Source organism: Triticum dicoccoides, chromosome 5B, assembly GCF_002162155.2.
Source record: "Triticum dicoccoides isolate Atlit2015 ecotype Zavitan chromosome 5B, WEW_v2.0, whole genome shotgun sequence".
Classification (NCBI taxonomy): Eukaryota; Viridiplantae; Streptophyta; class Magnoliopsida; order Poales; family Poaceae; genus Triticum; species Triticum dicoccoides.
In genome coordinates, this window is record NC_041389.1 from 368186663 (window position 1) to 368193995 (window position 7333).

A 7333-nucleotide genomic window follows, 5' to 3' on the forward strand; every position below is an offset into this window, starting at 1 on the left:
CTTCATTCTCATGCAGAAGAATTTCGCGGGTATGGTTGTGAAGCAAATTCAGCCCAGTCATTAGCTCCGGCTTTTATTTTCGATCCATTTTGATGTGGCTCTTCAAGACTTGATGTGTACGAATGCATATTTCATACAGAGTAGGATTTTCATTCGGAGGAATTGCAACCTTGGCTTTCTTAACCTTCGGAGAAGAATCTGGTGCAAACGCAGTGGCAATAGTGGCAATAGGTGCCTTCCCTTTGCCTATATCCTTCATCATACGGAGAGTGTCACGTATTGGTGGCATGAAAACTTTATGAAAGTAAGCCTAGAACAATTTTTCATTGATGAGCTGCTCGATTGCAAACATGATCCATGGAGCATACGGCTTCAACGATTGCGAGCTGTCAGCTACACAAGCCAAGTTTCGAATGAAAAGATCAGGAACATTGAACTTAATTCCTTGAGAAATGCCCAGAAGTGCATTTCCCGCAATGCCATTGATTGAATTTGGTATGTTCGTTGGCGTGAGAGTATTACGCAGAATGTGAAACATCACTTTGTTGTCATAGGCCAACTTCTTGGAATCAACATCAATGCATTCATCACCAACCAAGTTGGGATCCATCAGAATATGGAGTTGTGCTTTGGATACTTCCCAATAATGCAGCATGTGTTCTCTATCTATTTTGAATTCACACTGAGGAAAATTTATCATAGCAAAAAACTAAATTGCCGAGCACTTGATCTTCTCTCGCCTAGTCATCCATTCGAGAATCCAGGTTGAGGTGTTTCCAAGTTCTCCTGAGATATACAACGCAGCATAGAACTGAAGGATAACTTCTCTGTCCCAGTCATGATTGAAGCGCATGAAATCTTTCAGGAGGACATGTTCAATGTGCTCGATCGCATGATGGAAACATGGAATTTCTTCGAGCTTAACAAAGTTTAATATCTTGTGATTGAAAATTCTATTCTTGCCAAACAAGATTCGAGCATAATATACAGCTTGCTCCTCGGTCCAAAACCTGGGTGACAGAGAGGTTCGTTCTCCTTCATATGGGCTGACTCCTGTCGGCGCTCTGGGAACGGGGGTCCCCAGACTTGCCTGCCTGCGGCCTGCGGCATGGCTCAAGTGGAGGCCCAGTGCAGCCCAGCTTCATTAGTTCAAGCTCAAGACCCTCGCGAGGGGCCAAGCCTCGCGGGGCGGACGATAGGAAGCTTCCTCAGGAGCAGCCTCATCAGGCGGGCTCGCGAGGAGGCGGAGAGATCAAGGCAGGGTACCTGGCGAGGTGCCCCTGACGCAAGCCCTGACGATCGAGACCAGGCGGGTGCTAGGCAGGCGCCGGCCTGCGCATTGTCCTTGTTTCCCCTTCGGTGCAAAGGGGGCAAGCACAGGCCAAGGCATCAGGAAAAGGTTACCGTCTCGGTGCAACAAGACCAAGACCAGCGAAACGGCAGGATGGAGGTCACCGTGGAGCCCAAGACGGCGTCACCGTCAGAGTCTTTGGCAGTCGAAGACCAACTTTAGTCAGGATAAGTATACTAGATGTTCCCCTTCAAAATGGCCAATTGTTGGCGCCCTTCCCGCTCATTATTTGGGAAGATGCCCCGGGCCTCCCTCTATAAATAGGACTAGCCACCACAGTAGGAAGGCATCTAGAGATCAGATAGGCATCCAAGAGGCGACTAAACTCACCCAAGCAGTTCATCGCACCAGCTCAAGAACACCCCTTGCGAGGTTGTTCTTCCTTTGTACTGTTCATCATCATCCCCTGAGGCAATCCACCACACCAAAAACTAGAGTAGTGTATTACACCACAACGGTGGCCCGAACTAGTGTAAACCTCGTGTCCCTTGTGTGATCTTCTTCCTAGCTTAGATTCCTTGCGAGGCTTCGAGACGTGAGTTGGTAGGGGAGAGATCCTCACGCGCACCCCAGAGTTCGAACCTCAAGGGTCTGCCGGAACCCGTAACCAAACATTTGGCGCGCCAGGTAGGGGTGCGTCGGAGCTCTCCCTTCCGTCGACCCGCTCTCCATCAACACCGCGCTTCGCCCTCATGGAGGACAGCGCACCGCCCGCTCCGGCTGCCGATGCCAGCACTGGGGCCGGGCGGGGGGGCTCCGAGCCTTGGCCCCCACCTTGCGACAAGTGTGGTGGCCGCACAAGTTCAAGCCAGGGATGCCGCCGTGCTACAACGGCGCGACGAATCCGCTGGCTTTCCTGCTGGCATACGAGGAGGCCGTCCTCAAGGCCGGGGGCGACGACAGGGTCATGGCTAACTGGTTTCCCATGGCCCTCACCGGCGTTCGGCGCATGTGTCTGCTCCACCTGCCAACGGCTTCTGTGGCCTCCTGGGAGGAGCTACGCGACCTCTTCCTCGCCCATTACGTTGTGCCGGTGCCCCCGGTCATCGCAGCTCTCCTGGGCGGCTCACAGGCACCACCTTCGAGCCACCACGTCAAGCCATTCACCCGCCAGATCGGCGCCACCTTCAAGCGCCGAGAAGCCCCGCCGGGCTGGGTGGCGCCCAAGGCCGATCTGACCTTCAGCTCGGATGATCACCCCTCTAACCCTGCCTGTTCAGGCGCGCTCCCGATGCTATGCACCCCCACCATCTGCCAAGTGGCCGTCACCAGGACCCTCATCAACGGTGGTGCCGGCTTCAACGTGCTCTCGGTGGAGGCCTTCGGCCTCCTCCACGTGCTGCTACAGAGGCTTCAGCCCAGTAGGCCCTTCTCGGGCGTCGGAGGCGGTTCCACCGGCTCCTTGAGACAGATCCGCCTCTCGGTGACCTTCGGCACTCATGACAACTTCCACACAGAGCTCATCGACTTTGACATCGCCCCCATCGGCCTCCCGTACAACGCCATCCTTGGCTACCCGGCCTTGGCCCAGTTCATGGCAGCGACTCACCCGGCGTACAACCTCATGAAGATGCCCGGGAGCGGCGCGTCCTTACCGTGTCCAGAGACACCAGGGATGCATTGCAGGCGCTCAAGCTTGCTTTGAAGACGGCCGCGGTGGCGCAGCCCGCCAGCACAGATGTCTTCGAGCCCAGGGGGCTGCACCAGCTAAGAAGAAATAGCTATTCAGCCAAGACAAGGCGGAGACCAAGCAGCTGTCGGTCGGCGAGGATGGGTCTGCTGGCGCCACCTTCACCATAGGCACCAACCTCGAGCCGGCGCAGGAGGAGGCCTTGGTCAGGTTCCTGTGCGCTAACAAGGAAGTGTTTGCGTGGGAGCCTGATCATCTGGCGGGAGTCCCAAGGGATGTGATCGAACATCATCTCAACGTGTGCCCCAACATGCGCCCCGTGAAGCAGAAGGCAATGCGGCAGTCCACTGAAAAGCAAGCTTTCATCATCCAAGAGACCCACAAGATAAAGGCAGCAGGGGTTATTCGTGAGGTCCGCTACCCATTGGTTGGCCAACCCAGTTGTCATGCCAAAAAAAGGAGGAAAGGAACGCATGTGTGTCGACTTCACCAACCTCAACAAGGCCTGCCCGCAGGATCCATTTCCACTCCCTCACATTGACTAGATCGTCGACTCTACCGCTGAGTGTGACCTATTGTGCTTCCTGGATGCCTTCTCGGGTTGTCACCAGATCAAGATGGCAGTAGAAGACATGGAGAAAATGGCTTTCCTGACCCCATGCGGAGTGTACTGCTACACCTGCATGCCATTTTGGCTGCGCAACGACGAGCGACCTTTCAGCAACTGATGCACATCGCCTTGGGCTGGCAGCTCGGGAGAAACGCTGAAGCTTACGTCGACGACATTGTGGTTCCGTGAGGTAGGTGAAAACCCTGATACAGGACCTGGAAGAAACCTTCACGAGCCTCCGTGAGGTAGATCTGCGGCTCAGTCCGGAGAAGTGCGTATTTGGGGTCCCTTTGGGCAAGCTCTTAGGCTTCCTCGTGTCCCACAGGGGCATCAAAGCCAACCCATAGAAGGTCAAGGCAGTCGAAGACATGAGCCCGCCGAAGACCCTCAGAGAAATGCAGAAGCTCACCGAGCATGTAACCGCGCTAGGACGCTTCATCTCCAAGTTGGGGGAGCGGGCACTGCCCTTCTTCAAACTGATGAAGAAGGGCCCGTTTGAGTGGACTAAAGAGACCGACAGGGCATTCCAAGATCTCAAGAAGTACCTTACCAGCCCTCCGGTGATGGTGGATCCACGACCTCTGGAGCCCCTGGTCCTTTACCTTGCAGCCACCCCCTATTCCGCCAGCGCAACCCTTGTGACGGTTAGAGAGGAGCGCAGGACCAAGGCCGCGGCCGTCGTCCCATCCGAAACAGAACAAGGCCTAGAAGGCCTCGCGAAGACCATGACCTCAGCAGAGAAGGATCAACCTCGGCAGAGGAGCGCACCCAGAGCAGAAGAGGCCTCTCCAAGTGACCAAGCGCTGGGGGCTCCGTCGCCTCAGAAGGCACCTCCACCCCCGAAGGACGCAGGTGGTGCCAGCACCCTCAACCTCGTCGAGCACCCTGTCTACTTTGTCAGCATAGTGCTATGGGACGCGAGGGCGCGGTACCCCATGCCCCAAAAGCTCCTTCTCGCACTGTTAGTGGCTTCGCGCAAGCTGCGGCACTACTTTCAAGGCCATCCCATCAAGGTCGTCTCAGCCTATCCCTTGGAAAGGGTACTCAGGAGCCCCAACTCAGCTGGGAGGGTCGCCGAATGGAACATCGAACTACAAGTGTTTCAGCTAGAATTCAGCATGACCAGGGTCATTAAGGGAGATGCACTTTCATATTTCATGGCGGAGTGGACTGAGGCACCAGGGCTCAAAATGGGTGAGGACCGGTCGCTCTCCCCGGGAAGCGAAGCACCGGACGGCTAGGTCATGTACTTCGACGGAGCGTTCTCACGACAGGGCGCAGGGGCTGGCGAAGTGCTCATATCCCCCACTCAGGACAAACTCTACTATGTTGTGCAGCTTTGCTTCCAGTATGGAGAGAAGGTCTCCAACAACATAGCGGAGTTCGAAGGCCTGATAGCGGGCTTGAAAGCTGCAGCCCCCCTGGGGGTAAAGTGCCTCATCATCAAGGGCGATTTGCAACTCCTCATCAACTGCTTCAACAAAGTATACGAGCCAAAGGACGACCACATGGAAGCGTATCTCGCGGAGGTCCACAGGATGGACAAACAATTTTGGGGGCTGGAGTTGCAACACGTGCCTTGCGGCACCAATCAAGAGGCTGATGACATTGCCAAGAGGGCATCTAGGTGGCTGCCTCAGGAGGCTGGCGTCCTCGAGGAGTGACTCTTCAAACCCTCGGCGGCGCCGTCACTATCAAGCACGACACAGCCTAGGGAGGAGCTCCCTCAGCCGCCTGCCTCGGGAGCCCCGGCCTGTGGCCCAACCTCAGGGGCATGCTTGCTCCTAGCGCTGGAACCTCAGGAGGGATGTTGGACTACAGAGTTCAAGGATTACTTGATGTAAGGGACCTTGCCGGAGAAGGAGGAGGACGCGGAGCGTGTGGCGTGGCAGGCCACGGCCTACTGCATCCAAGACGGAGAGCTCTACTGGAAGCGACCAAACGACGTGTCCCTACGTTGCATTTCCACGGAGCAAGGGAAGGAGCTGTTGGCGGACATACACGGTGGAGACTGCGGACACCACTCCTCATCACGAACCCTTGTTGGAAAGGCGTTCCGCAGCGGGTTCTATTGGCCCACAGCACTCAACGACACCGTCGAGCTGGTGAAGGCTTGTGAGGCCTGCCAATTCCACGCCAAGCAGATCCATCAGCCGGCACAGGGCCTGCAGACCATACCCCTCTCATGGCCATTCGCGGTTTGGGTGCTAGATATTCTGGGCCCGTTCCCTCGAGCACCAAGGGGCTATCACTACCTCTACGTTGCCGTGGACAAGTTCACCAAGTGGGCTGAGGTGGAAGCTGTCTGCACCATCCCAGCAGGCTCCGCAGTCAAGTTCATCAGGGGCCTCGTGAGCCGATTCGGGGTGCCTAACCGCATCATCACCGACAACGGTTCGCAATTCACCAGCAATCTCTTCAAAACATACTGTGCTAACCTTGGAACGCAGATATGCTACACTTCGGTAGCACACCCCCGGAGCAACGGCCAGGCTGAGCGAGCCAACGCGGAGGTCCTGAGGGGCCTCAAAACTAGGACCTTCGAGAAGAAGCTGGAGGCCTGCGGCAGGGGCTGGTACGACGAGCTCCAGTCTGTGTTGTGGTCTATCCGCACGACCGCGACCAAGTCGACTGGTGAAATCCTGTTCTTCCTCGTCTATGGAGCCGAGCCCATCCTCCCTCACAAGGTCAGGCATCGCTCCGCGCGGGTCCTGGCGTTCGACGAGGCACAGTAGGATGCCATGCGGGGGACGGATCTCGTGCTGGGGGAGGAACGCCATCGAGAGGCCGCGCTGCGGGCGGCAAGATATCAACAGGCGCTGTGACGATACCACTGCCGCAACATCCGCCCTAGAACTCTTGAGGTAGGAGACCTCGTACTCGGACGTGTCCTCTCCAGGGAGGGGCTGCACAAGCTCTCTCCCATGTGGGAGGGCCCATTCAAGGTTGTTCATGTTTCCAGGCCCGGCTCCGGGTGCTTGGAGACCCAGGAGGGGGTGCCCATCCCGAGCGCGTGGAACATTCAACACCTTCGGAGGTTCTACCTTTGAGCGGGGCCCAGTGCCTACGAAAAGGCCTGGAGCCTGTGAAGAAGGCCAATGCGTGTGAAGCTTGCCGCTTTTGGAAAAAGGCCCGGTGCCTGTGAAGCTCGCTCCCCCCCCCCCTCAAGAAAAGGCTCGGTGCCTGTGAAGAAGGCCAATGTCTGTGAAGCTCACCGCCCGTGACACTCTCACGTAATAATGAGTGGGGCTGTACACGCCCCGGAGTCTCCGGAGAGCCACCCTCGGGCCTCGGGGGCTCCCGCCCACTCCCAGTGGAAGCACTTAGCTCCGCGCTGGTGAGAAGACGTCGAAGACTAGATTAGGTGCCAGACGCGGCTTTTTCATTTGTTTTCTGCAGTTGGCTTATTCGTCCCTATTTAAAGTTTTATTGGAGCTGTTGTCATCCTTAACTTGCGACTCTCTGTCTTTTTTGCCTACTTGACTCGTTTTCTCTCGCGCGAGCCTCGCGAGGGGGCTACGCGGGCTCCTTCGCGAGTGTTTTCTGCCCCAGTCGTGTGAGGTTTTCCTATCCAGGTCCACCATGGGAGCACCCCTCCCAGTCCGTGCCCCACGGGCATCGCGACACGAGCACAGGACCTGGTTCGGTCGCCCTCGCGACCGAGACCGAAAGTTACCTCTCCTAACCCATCCTTGCAGGACACGAAGCGCGCGACGAGGCCTCAGCCTCAAGAAGCAATGAC